Raw genomic sequence first — 14,058 nt, forward strand, 5'->3', positions numbered from 1 at the left:
AAAATCGTCTCAAAATCATTTTGCATACGTTTTAGGCCATTCTAAGCATTTTATAAAAAATCGCGCACTTTATAAAAAGTCGCGCACACGCACATGCGTGCGCGTTTTCGCGCGTAAAACTATTGCACAACATAGAATCGCCATTTTTTTTCTTTCATAATATTCCACATATTTTTACAAACAAATTGATACCATGTTTGTCTCTTTATGACTATTAATAACGGAATAATCGACCGTTTAAAGGTATTACAAAGTTTTGGTAAAAATATTTAATTCATCTGAAACTCTTTGATGTTATAACAAGATGCTATAGGAATATCTTTAACCAATCTCCCCCGCTGAAATACTTTTTTTTTTTTGTAGTGAATTAAACAGTAATTAATAAATCAATTATTAGTTCCAAGCTGCCTGTATTTAAACCAGCTCATGTTGTTGTATACTAGCGCCATCTACTGTTGTAAATGGTTCATGGTATAATCGATATTGAAAATGGGCTTTCGCCCCGCTCGGCGCTGACCCCGCTCCACAGCGGGAAAGCCATTGCATTCGCATGGCTAAGGTCCACGGTCTCTTTTAGAGCTCAATGGTTCCAGCATCTGTGTGCGTTTGTGTGAGAGCAAGTACCGTTCAGGATTGTATCGCACAAATCAATGGAGTTATAGTCTCCTTGCAGAGTGAGTAACCTATGGTTTGACGTACCCGTAAACCCTCCTCCGCAACCGTCTCAATCTAGTCTCAGCTTCGACTGATCAGTCATTTTGATATACATTTATAACAAACAGTTTCAATATGCTACGGGATACATGAAGTCTTATCATTTTTTCCAATTATTATATGTCCGTGAAATGCATTCAGAAAAGAATATCAGAAAGAAAGCAATTTGAAAATGAATGACCACACAATCGTTCAAATAAACATGAAAGAAATACAATAAATATGTCTATCCATATACCGCTCTCTCTCTCTCTCTCTCTCTCTTTCCTACAGAAGTTCGTTGTAATGTTCATCATACCCTTGGAAGTTTCGAAAATAATCATTTTCACCACATAGACCCTCTCTCTCCGAAATATAGACCCAGGCTCTCTCTGTCACTCTCACTCTCACTTGTTCCCTCTTTCCCTTCCTCTCGCACCCTCTCGATCTCCCTCTCTTCGCCTGGACCTCTGCACTGAATGTTTGACTTGTTTTATGATCATTATTTTCTTTCATTCTCATCTACATTATAACCCCATCAAAAAACTATGATCCTATCACGTTGAATGAAAACTTCTATCGTCTTTGTGATTATTATTATCTTTGTCATATCTTTATAATTATATCATCCTCATTTACATACACGACAATGGTCCTATCGCGTGAATGAGAACTTCTATCGTTTTTACGATTATTATTATCCCTGCCAAACATATATTATCATACTCATTTACATGAACCACAACCAAAAAATATGGTCCTATTACGCGAATGAGAACTTCTATAGAAGTTGTCTTCGTGATTATTATTATTGTTGTCATAAACTCCAACCAAACACTACTATCCTATCGAGTGAATGAGAACTTCTCTTGCTTTTGTGATAATTATTATCTTTGTCATATATTTATATCACCCCCATTTGAATAACCCCGACAAAAGAAATATGGTCCTATCACGCGAATGAGAACTTCTATCTTTTTTGTGATTATTATTATCCTTGTCATAAACTCCAACCAAAAAATACTGTCCTATCACGTGAATGAGAACTTCTCTCGCTTTTGTGATAATAATTATCTTTGTCATATATTTATATCATCTCATTATTTTGAATAACCCCGACAAAAGAAATATGGTCCTATATCACGCGAATGAGAACTGTTATCGTCTTTGTGATTATTATTATTGTTGTCATAAACTCCAACCAAAAAATACTGTCCTATCACGTAAATGAGAACTTCTCTCGCTTTTGTGATAATAATTATCTTTGTCATATATTTATATCATCTCATTATTTTGAATAACCCCGACAAAAGAAATATGGTCCTATCACGCGAATGAGAACTCTTATCGTCTTTGTGATTATTATTATTCTTGTCATAAAATCCAACCAAAAACTACTGTCCTATCACATAAATGAGAACTTCTCTCGCATTTGTGATAATTAGTATCTTTGTCATGTATTTATATCACCCTCATTTACATAACCCCGACAAAAGTAATATGGTCCTATCAAGCGAATGAGAACTTCTGTCGTCTTTGTGATTATTATTATTGTTTTCATATATTTATATCACCCAAGACGAAAATCCAATTGAATCCCCATTGAATGTCCCCATTGAATCCAATTTGGAGTAAATGGAAAGTGAAACAATGGGTACCCATTGTTTCACTTTCCATTTACTCCAAATTGGGGACCAATTGCCAATTGGTTTCAATGGGTACCCATTGTTTCACTTTCCATTTACTCCAAATTGCCAATTGGTATTGAATTGGGATTCAATGGGGGCATTCAATGGGGATTCAATTGGTAAATCGGTCCAGTTAGAAGAACCAGTGATAAATTATTGATACTTCATAATCGATATTGGCAACTGTCAACCAATTAGGTATATTCCAATCTCATTTGCATTAACTTCATCACAAAGATCATTTGAAGTGAATTCAAGAGTTTCATTTACGGTAATCGGCTCGTATAAATATATATACTAAATATGTATATTGTTTTTTGGTTAGTAATCATATAATCAATATATAAATCAATGTATCTATTGCTAAAACGTGAATGTAATTGTAACATGATCAGACAAAATAATCTATTGGTTAATAATTGCTGAAGGAATAAAGAAATCACAAAATTGAAGTGCATTGTCATAATTTGCTTAACAAATCATGATAAATTTATTTTTCTGTGACACGTGTAAAGTGATAATGAATATTCATGAGATGCCTAGATTTGTTGGTTTCAATTGGCCAATTGGTTTCAATGGGACCAATTGAAGTCCAAATTAAGGCCAATTGGTCCAATTGAAACCAATTGGGGACCCATTAAAGTCTAATGGGGCTTAGGCCAATGGGTCCAATTTGTCCAATGGGGCCAATCCGGACCAATTGAAACCAATTGGGGACCCATTAAAGTCTAATGGGGCCTAGGCCAATGGGGCCAATGGGGCCAATTTGTCCAATGGGGCCAATCCGGACCAATTGAAACCAATTGGGGACCCATTAAAGTCTAATGGGGCCTTGGCCAATGGGGCCAATGGGGCCAATTTGTCCAATGGGGCCAATCTGGACCAATTGAAAACATCTGAGGTCCCATTGAAACCTGTTAAAACCTATTGAGACCTATTGAGACCAATTGAAACCAATTGAAACCAATTGAAATTTCAATTAGTTTCAATTGGATTTTCGTCTTGGGCACCCTCATTTACATAAGAAAATAAATAATAACAAAAGAAATATGGTCCTATCACGTGAATGAGGACTTTTATCGTTTTTTTGATTATTATTATTGTTGATATATATTTATATCACCCTCATTTACATAACCCCGACAAAAGAAATATGATCCTACACGTGAATGAAAACTTATATCGTCTTTGTGATTATTATTTTTTTTGTCATATATTTATATCATCCTCATTTACATACACCCCAACAATGGTCCTATCGCGTGAATGAGAACTTCTATCGTCTTTGTGATTATTATTATTCTTGTCATAAACTCCAACCAAAAACTACTGTCCTATCACATGAATGAGAACTTCTCTCGCTCTTATGATAATTATTATCTTTGTCATATATTTATATCATCCTCACTTACATACACCCCAACAATGGTCCTATCGCGTGAATGAGAACTTCTATCGTTTTTACGATTATTATTATCCCTGCCAAACATATATTATCATACTCATTTACATGAACCACAACCAAAAAATATGGTCCTATTACGCGAATGAGAACTTCTATAGAAGTTGTCTTCGTGATTATTATTATTGTTGTCATAAACTCCAACCAAACACTACTATCCTATCGAGTGAATGAGAACTTCTCTTGCTTTTGTGATAATTATTATCTTTGTCATATACTTATATCACCCCCATTTGAATAACCCCGACAAAAGAAATATGGTCCTATCACGCGAATGAGAACTTCTGTCGTCTTTGTGATTATTATTATTGTTTTCATATATTTATATCACCCTCATTTACATAAGAAAATAAAAAATAACAAAAAAAATATGGCACTAACACGCGAATGAGGACTTTTATCGTTTTTGTGATTATTATTATTGTTGTCATATATTTATATCACCCTCATTTACATAACCCCGACAAAAGAAATATGATCCTATCACGTGAATGAAAACTTATATCGTCTTTGTGATTAATATTTTTTTTGTCATATATTTATATCATCCTCATTTACATACACCCCAACAATGGTCCTATCGCGTGAATGAGAACTTCTATCGTTTTTACGATTATTATTATCCCTGCCAAACATATATTATCATACTCATTTACATGAACCACAACCAAAAAATATGGTCCTATTACGCGAATGAGAACTTCTATAGAAGTTGTCTTCGTGATTATTATTATTGTTGTCATAAACTCCAAACAAACACTACTATCCTATCGAGTGAATGAGAACTTCTCTTGCTTTTGTGATAATTATTATCTTTGTCATATATTTATATCATCCTCATTTGAATAACCCCGACAAAAGAAATATGGTCCTATCACGCGAATGAGAACTTCTATAGTCTTTGTGATTATTATTATTGTTGTCATAACCCAACCAAAAACTACTGTCCTATCACGTGAATGAGAATTTCTCTCGATTTTGTGATAATTATTATCTTTGTTATATATCTATATCACCCTCATTTGAATAACCCCGACAAAAGAAATATGGTCCTATCACGCGAATGAGAACTTCTATCTTTTTTGTGATTATTATTATCCTTGTCATAAACTCCAACCAAAAAATACTGTCCTATCACGTGAATGAGAACTTCTCTCGCTTTTGTGATAATAATTATCTTTGTCATATATCTATATCACCCTCATTTGAATAACCCCGACAAAAGAAATATGGTCCTATCACGCGAATGAGAACTTCTATTGTTTTTGTGATTATTATTATCCTTGTCAAAAACTCCAACCAAAAAATACTGTCCTACCACGTGAATGAGAACTTCTCTTGCTTTTGTAATAATTATTATCTTTGTCATAACCCTCATTTACATAACCCCGACAAAAGAAATATGGTCCTATCACGCGAATGAGAACTTATATCGTCTTTGTGATTATTATTATTGTTGTCATTAACCCACCCAAAAACTACTGTCCTATCACGTGAATGAGAACTTCTCTCGTTTTTGTGATAATTATTATCTTTGTCATATATTTATATCACCCTCATTTGAATAACCCCGACAAAAGAAATATGGTCCTATCACGCGAATGAGAACTTCTCTTGCTTTTGTTATAATTATTAAGTGTCATAATTATATTACCCTCATTTACATAACCCCGACATAAGTCCTATCACGCGAATGAGAACTTCTATCGTCTTTATGATTATTATTATTCTTGTCATAAACTCCAATCAAAAACTACTGTCCTATTACGTGAATGAGAAGTTATTGTGATTACTATTATATTTGTCATATTTATATCATCCTCATCTACATAACCCTAAAAAAAAAAAAATGGTCCTATATCACTCGAATGAGAACTTCTAGAGAGAGAGAGACAAAGTTGGAGCGAAAGAAAGAGAGAGAGAGAGGTGTGTGGATAAAGAAAGAGAGACAGTCATCAGACAGACGGTCACAGACCGACAGAGAGAGAGAGACTAACAAGTGATATGGATATGTAGAAAGGGATAAACGAGGTGATGCGATGAGAGGGAGAGAGAGAGATTTAACATGTGAAAGTGAACCAACAAATGTGTGAAAGTGAACCACTTTTGTACGCGTCCCTATTGGTTCACTTTGACAAGCGCCGATTCTGCCGATGTTTCACTTTCACAAGTGTGAAAGTGAACCAAATATGATGTGGAGCGCCATCGTAGTATTACGCACGCCAAACATTATTATTTGTATTCTTTAATTTCTTCATTCTATTTGATTATTTCAACTCGGAAGTGTCTCAAATAATTTTCAAAAATCAAAGTAATATTTTAGATTTAACTCCCTCTCGTGTTTTATGATTTTGAATCATTTAAAGTAAAAAATGATGTACTTGATCTCTTGATCAATTTGAAGCTACGAATTTATCGAAAACTACGCTGTCAACGATCAACTTGGGCAGAGTCGACGGTCCTGAAAAGGTAGCATAAATTTCCTTTTTTAAAATCATTCTGATTATTTAGGTAATCTTATTTTGCTTCCGTATTGAGAAAAGTATATATGTAATGAGTTTTAAATGCTGATGAATTAAGCAATTCAAACTGGAGCCATAAGACAAACCAAGAAAAGTTTTCATTTTCAGCATCCAGCGCTAGCGGGGAGTGCGCCTACGTAAAGCCGAAGCCTAAGGGGACATCGCAGCGTCGATGACTGTCGCGTCACCGCCGCGGCCTCGGTGCAGTGTGTGAAATAATCATGATGAATGTTAGACTTGGACCTAATTAAGAGGGAGGGTATAACGTAAGGATACATGATAAGAGGTCATACACTACCTAACTTCCACTTCCACTGTACAATATAAAGTATAGAGTCTAGGTCTAGTTAAAAAAAACAGATCTAAAAGTAGGCGTTACGCCGTTAGCAACTAACTAGATAATAGATTAGCTAACACTACAGTAACACACTAACACTACAGTTGCACACTTTGCTTTCAGCAGCCATTAAATTTATATTAATTCAGAATGTTAGTGTTGTAGATCTAGATCTATGTGCATTTCATCTAAACTCTTTTACCAGGGGCGGTATTCTCAACATTGTAAGTTTTGTGTTATCTTTTGTTGTATCTTCCAGAGATATTACGGCTGAATATTAATAAGTAATATTATTGTAAGTTGGTATTCTAAAAATCATTTTATCCCTGTGTTATCTCTTGAAGGACCGCCTCTATCTTATCTTTGACATGCACATTTTTATGGACCCTACCAATCAAGATCTATTTTATTTAGTCTAAGCATGATATTGATAAGTAGACTAGGTCAACCAATAGGAGAACCTTATGTCATACTAAAGATCTTGGGCGTAATTAGTTAATTGAGCGCTTATTATGCACGTCATTATATTCGCTGTGACACTTGGATCATGAAGACAAGTCACACTTTCACTTATAGTGGTTAAGAGACATCACACATAAATCGTCATATCCTAGCCAAACTTAAAATTGGTTGTTTGGTTATTTTACCTGACTGCTAAGAAAGCATAAATGCTTGTAAGTAAGCAACCAGACGGCTGATGGCTTTACCTGGTAGTGAGGATTAATGCCTTACCAAAGCGCATCGACTTGGTTTCGAACCACTGATCTACCGACTGAGCTATTGCGCTTCCTCATGTAATTTCTTAGAAAGTTCTCAGATCATCTGTGATGTCTCCGGTCAACACAAAATCTTCTTCCAACTCGTCTATTAGTAATAGTATTGGCATTTTATCACTACGAAAGATACAACCCCCCCCCCCTACCTATTGTAAATATTGTTGTAAATACTATGCAAGATAAGATAAGATAAAAGATACAACAATTTTCAGAATACCAATTATTTTGTCATATTATCTATCGTACGCATATGCAAATGAGGATTAAAGCCACACTGTCCTACTTGTAGCTACTTGCTCCCTCTATAGAGAAAACAATGCCTAATCAGTTACCATTGATCCCCATGATTCTCTTTTAATTATGTTAATTAAGAGCTGAGTTGATGAGATAACCATAACCACCTGTCCAGTGACCGTGCAGGGTGGTGTAATCCCTCCTATAAACTAGTACAGATAAGCTTTAAGTGGGATTGTATTAATAATACACATGATTACAACCGCACAAAAGTTTGAGCGCAGGCGTGGCCAAATAAATGAGAGCAGAGTAAAGATACAACAAAAGTTACAACAATTTTCAGAATACCAACTTTATCTTATCTTCAAAGATAAAACAATATTACAGATAACACAGGGTTCAGAATATGGCCCCTGGTTTTGAATAATAATAATAATAATAATAATCTTTTAAAGTTCACTCCAAATTTTATTAAGTTAAACCGAAAATGGAAATTCTTTTTGCCCAATTGATCGTGAGCCCGGCAGCCACTGAGCAGCGCCAGATCGACGTTGCTCTATCCCTTATTGTTGAACGCCAAACAAGGTAGCAGCAACTCCCGTCTTTTAACGTCTTTTGGTATGATGCGGCCGGGGTTCGAACCCACGACCTCCTGGTTGTGAGGCGGACGCTCTACTGACTGAGCCAACGCATTTATTATCATCTACTTTGATCTTTGATCTTTAAATACGAGATATACATGTAGAATTGTAGATATACTTTTGTTTTCATTCAGAGTAGATGCTCTATATAGATTTCACATATACTGTTTTGATCTGAAGTAGATATTGATACACTGTATAGTTATAATATTTTGTAGTTATATATACATAGTTTACAGTACATTTTTTTTATAGTAGATAAGAATGTATTGAATTGATCTGTAGTATATATTGACTTACTGTTCTATGGATGTAGATATAATGCTTTGATCTGTAGTAGATGTAGATACACTATTTTGATATATTTAATTCTGTTTTTATTTTTCAGATAGAAGGTAGCACAGCTATTGAAGTTCTGTTTGGGGATGATGGAGATGGTGGTAACTGGTAAGAACAGTGTTGTTGATTTTATTTACTTTTTTTCAATTTAATTGTTTTTGTGTGTATAATTGATTGTCTAAACCACACATATTTATTAATTCAATATTGAAATTTTAAAGATATTTTTTGACACAGGGCTGTATTTCATTAGAATTTATTTGTTAAAATACTTGATATAAATTCATTAATAGCAAATTACAGTCATAATTACTCATTCAATATTAGAATATTAGAATATTATAAGAGTAAGGAATCAATAATTATAAAATGGAAAAGAAAAATGATTAGAGACTGGATGGAGGAGATATGATAAGTGAACAAAATGTGAGGTAGAACCAGTGAAGCATGAACAACTGAGGCTCATTCAAATATGATGCAGTAAACTGCAGCAAAACAACTCCGCACTTTTTAAATGTGTATCAATGGCAACTGCGTGTAACAAAGGTCCTACGCTTATTTACTGAGATCTGTGTTATAAGATAAAGAAAGTTTAAGCAGATTACGGTTCATGTCATTAAACAAAATTGGCAGTATACTGCGGCATAAGTGGACAAGGCTTAAGAAGGGATACCGGTAATCACCATTATAAGAATAATAAGAAAGTAGGTAGGAATAAATTAATAATAAAAATAATATTACGCTTTTATATAGTGCTTAATACATCAACAATGTATGTACAGTATGCATCACCAATGTGCTTTACAGATATATTATTACCCCGGTCATCAGATTCAGGCTTGCCCGCACACAATGTATGCTCATTCTCTACTCCCTTGGGAGCTTCCAGCCAGGTGTCATTTCACAGATGCTCACAATGCTGAGCAAACTACTTTCGCATCCTACCGGGTACCCATTTAACACCTGAGTGGAGAGTGGCAATTGTAAATTAATGTCTCGAATTGGAATTCAAGTATAGGTTTATACCACGTAGAGGTGCCGTGGTCGAGTGATATGTCACGGGACTGTGGATCACAAGGTCCGCGGTTCGAGTCCCGCCGCGGCACTAATGTCCTTTGGCAAGACATTAATCTACATTTGCCACACTCAACCCAGGTGAGGTAAATGGGTACCTGATAGGATTATTCCTTGAAATGCACTGCCCTGATAACCGCTTTAAGCTAAAGCTAGGGTTCAGTAATAATTTCCTAACTCTTTGGAAGCGCATAGGGATGTTATATAATGTGATATGCCATATACAAGAATATGTATGCAGTAAATTTCAGTATCTTTATTTTAATCATCGTAGAGAATTTTGTCTTCAGCTGTCAGAGATAGTATTAAAGTACAGACTTTTAAAGCACCATGTCATAATGATTTCATTTGTTATAGCTCTTGTAAATGAACAAGTTTAAAGGGCATTCCTACCTTTGAAATAAGTTCATTAATTTGTATTACAGCAGAAAAAAAAAGGGAATAAGAATGGCGATAGAGTGAAATATATTGGGCCAGTACCGTTATAAGAAAGTTATGAATGTTTGAGATATGAGATCACTAAGTCTATGAGAATTTCACATTGGCAGTTTGGTGAAAGGATTATGACATAAACTCTCTCATTTGTTCTGTACAAAAAAGTCATCATTTTTTGTTTTTCTTGTAAGTGCCTTCTCCCTTCGGGCAAGATTCAAAATATATTATAGATAGCAGTGTTATAGTTCCTCTAAAGAGAATTGACCCTCCTGAGTCATAAATTTCATTATTTATATTTGATTTTTAGTAATTTTGTGTGTTGGAACAAATGGAAAAGTTGTCCGCCCCTACATCATAGAGACATTACAGATCCAGCCAAATATGGAAAGCCTAGACCTATAGTGAGTATAACTTTCAAAAATGCATAACTTTCTCATGTTTTGTCCGATTTCATTCAAACTTCACCAGCCTACTTCTCTAATTGTTCTGCTCTCCTCTAGAGTAGTTTGCTGTCGAGATTGGATTTCCCTTTAACTGCAACTGGGCATAGCCAGGAGACACTAGGGGACCATGCCTAGTATCCCTAATGCTAACCAAATTTTGGCCCCAGTTATTTATTTTAAATTTATTTTAAATACATGTATTGATATTTGAATAAGTTGACATAATTGTGTTGATTTGTACAATTTCTAGTGATTACACTTTATTGTGGATATGTTCACTTTCCATGCTATTATCAATTATCTAAAGGTTCTGCCTCCAGCACGATGTTATATGTATTCTCGATTGCCTTTCTTTAAACTATTTAGATAAAATCTTTGATCATGCTATTTTACATTTTCTTATCAAATTCTGTGTTTTTGCTAAGTCTACAGATGTATATTAGACTGTAACATATTTAGATTTATTATTTCTCCTTTTTCTTGTAATTTTCTTTTCTTTATAGTATAGCAGCAGATGAGACATTCATTGTCATTGCACCAGAAGACAAAGAGCCAGAAAAGAAAAAGAAAAGGTTATTAAGAATGAATATGAATATTGTACTAGAACCTTTTACTGATAATAATAATACCCATAGTAATGATAATTTATCTTGTATAGTGCATGATAATAATTAAAGAGAAAATACTTCAAAATAGGTTACAGATTGAGGTTCCTTATATCTGATTAGCATTTGGAATAAATAAAATGTGTATTAAGAGCAGACTGAGATTTGTCTATTGTAGTAATAGAGAGTAATAGAGAGAGATTATTCTGTAAAACTGGGGCAGCATGAGCAATGAATGTTCACCATACATGTATGTTTTTGTCAGAATAGGAAGAACAATAAAGATTTGTTTTGTTTACATGATTGAAGATCTCCTATTGGTCTGTATGCAGTGAGTAACTCATTTGAATAAGAAAAAGCTTGGTGTTGATAATGCAACTTATTCATAGATAATATGAGTAATATGAATTTGTATCTTCAATTATTTTTTTTAAACAACATGATTATTATTAATATATTTTCTTTCTAAATTGTCTTACTTTAAATCTCTTTGCAACACAGTACTTGTGCCTGACCATTAAAGCCCAACCAGAAGTGAGTTAGAAGTGAACAGAGCAGGCCATACGAGGAAACGCCCTTTACATATTTCTCCAGTTACCTGACACAAACTGCCTGGAAGAGTTCACTGGGTTTTCATTGAAATTGGCACTTAACACTCATACATGTATCTGCTTTTTATTTACATCTGGGAAAGGATCTTTACTGCTACCATCTGTAAGAGGAAACTACTTTTTTAACCACGATCCATTGGAGTTGGTTGCTAGGCCAAGCCAAGAGCCAAACACAAGATAGACACTATATTGGTCTGGTTGGGGTAGAAACAAAGTGATACTAACCACTGTCAAAATATGCCAATTATAATCAAGGATCACATGGCCACAAACCTACTTTAGAGGTCTTAGAGTTGATGAGCTTGCATACTGCAGTGTAGATTGATAAAGGATGCTTGACAAGCATGAAGAGATGTCACCGTGCAAGATATATTTGGAACATGTGTTCTGTTTGTGCTACACCTCTACAATTATTTAAAGAAATGCCTATTGCCAGGTGAATGATTCTTCTTGCCAAACTGAACAAGCTCCATCTCAACTCCTTCCAGACTTTGCTTTCCTCGTTAAAGGGATAATGAAGAGCATACCCCTCAAACATTGCTCTTTTGATCCCAATGATGCTCATTGATTTCCTGCTCATGGCTGTTGAGTTGACTCACTATATGTAGAACAAAATTGGACTTCAAGTCCAATTTAAAGGGCAAAACAACCGTTGTAAAAAAATCATTTGTATGTAAGCAGAAATTAAGAGAAACAGAATGGCAAACGTTTGAAATAAATCAGAATGATGAAAAATGTATGAATATTTGAAAGATGAGATCACTAAAGCCATGTGAATCTCAAACTGAAAATTTTGACATAGTAGCAATATTGAGGTGCAAGCCTTCAGCTAAATCCTCATTGTTTTGATATAAATAATTGGTATTGGTATTGTGCAATTCTTGGGGCTAAAGGATGATATCCAAGGAAAACACAGGTGAACTTGTTCGTGAACATGCCAGGACAAGCCAACTCGTATATTTATTCATATTTTATATACACACTGTACATGTATTCATTTGTTAGTGTACCTTGAGATCAATTTCTAAATTTTCTGGTTATGTTTTTTTATTTGAGATAAACTGTATTTGAATTTCCCATTTTGTAATAATTAAGGTTGACTAATGGATGATGGACTTCAGCTTAGCAATACACATGTAAATAAATCTATACAAATTTATTTCAATAGTATATACCGGTAGACCATTTCTTACAAGATGATCTCTACTTAAATACATGTACATGTAGCTAATTTAGAGCACTGATCAAAATGTATGTAAAATATAAGAGGAAGCTTGGAACATTGGTAACTATGTTTTTATATGAGACATATTATTTTATGAGGTTAAAGATAATCATAGTATACAAAGACTAATACGACCAGGTTAATTAACTTGTTATATGTACATTCAAGTTTGTTAAGATGAGCTTTCATTGTGGTCTACATGTTTTATCATATACTGTACATTGCTGCTTCTGACCATTCACAGATTTAAAGTTGAGTCGGAATACTTTATTGACCCCAACTTCCCATGATGTACCTTACTCAGTAAATTTAGATTATATTGCTAAATTTCTTGGGAAAGGTAAACATGTTCTTATGATTTGTACATGTGTATATGCCAACTTTTCTTTAAAACATTTCAAGATAAGTATACAAATACATGTACGGTATTCATATTTGTTAGCAGATGTTCCTGCATTTATTGATAAATCAAATACAAAACATTCAAATAACAATAATAGTATATAATATAATTGATTTACATAAAGAGTGACAACTGGAATACACACATAAAAATGCATATGATTGAAAACTTGAAAGTATATATAGAGGTAAGTAAAAGAATCAAGATAAACGCAGAGGCCAACTATCATAAGCATGAATGCTTGAGTCCATGGCAGCCGGGAAAGGTGGGGGTGGGGGGGGGGGGGGGTACATGGCGCTGTTATAGGAATATGTAGGAGAACAGAGAGTCATGTATGAAAGTGCATTTAACTTTAACAGTGTAAAGTGTCATTTACTTCATTATATTATCTTGTTCAATATCTTTGTTTTTTTCAGGAGTATGTGGGCTAAACTGCCTAAAAAAAGATGAAGAAACAAATAACTTGGACCCCCCCCCCCGCCAAAAAAAGAGACTTTTGTATAGTTATTTGTGTATTTAATAACAGTGTAATTATTTATTAGGTTCAAATACTATGCAATAACTTTGTGT

The 14,058-nt window shown here is 34.2% G+C and overlaps 1 long non-coding RNA gene across 1 annotated transcript; it reads left to right on the top strand.

The window, feature by feature from the left end:
* The first annotated feature begins 5,893 nt into the window (after positions 1–5,893).
* LOC105437799 lies at positions 5,894–13,500 on the top strand. The gene is made up of 5 exons (XR_970725.2): positions 5,894–6,312; positions 8,742–8,800; positions 10,509–10,602; positions 11,148–11,216; positions 11,751–13,500. It is a non-coding gene; the product is annotated as an uncharacterized LOC105437799 (long non-coding RNA).
* The last annotated feature ends 558 nt before the right edge of the window (positions 13,501–14,058 follow it).

This window comes from Strongylocentrotus purpuratus, unplaced genomic scaffold (genome assembly GCF_000002235.5).
Source record: "Strongylocentrotus purpuratus isolate Spur 01 unplaced genomic scaffold, Spur_5.0 spur5_scaffold_17, whole genome shotgun sequence".
Taxonomy (NCBI): Eukaryota; Metazoa; Echinodermata; class Echinoidea; order Camarodonta; family Strongylocentrotidae; genus Strongylocentrotus; species Strongylocentrotus purpuratus.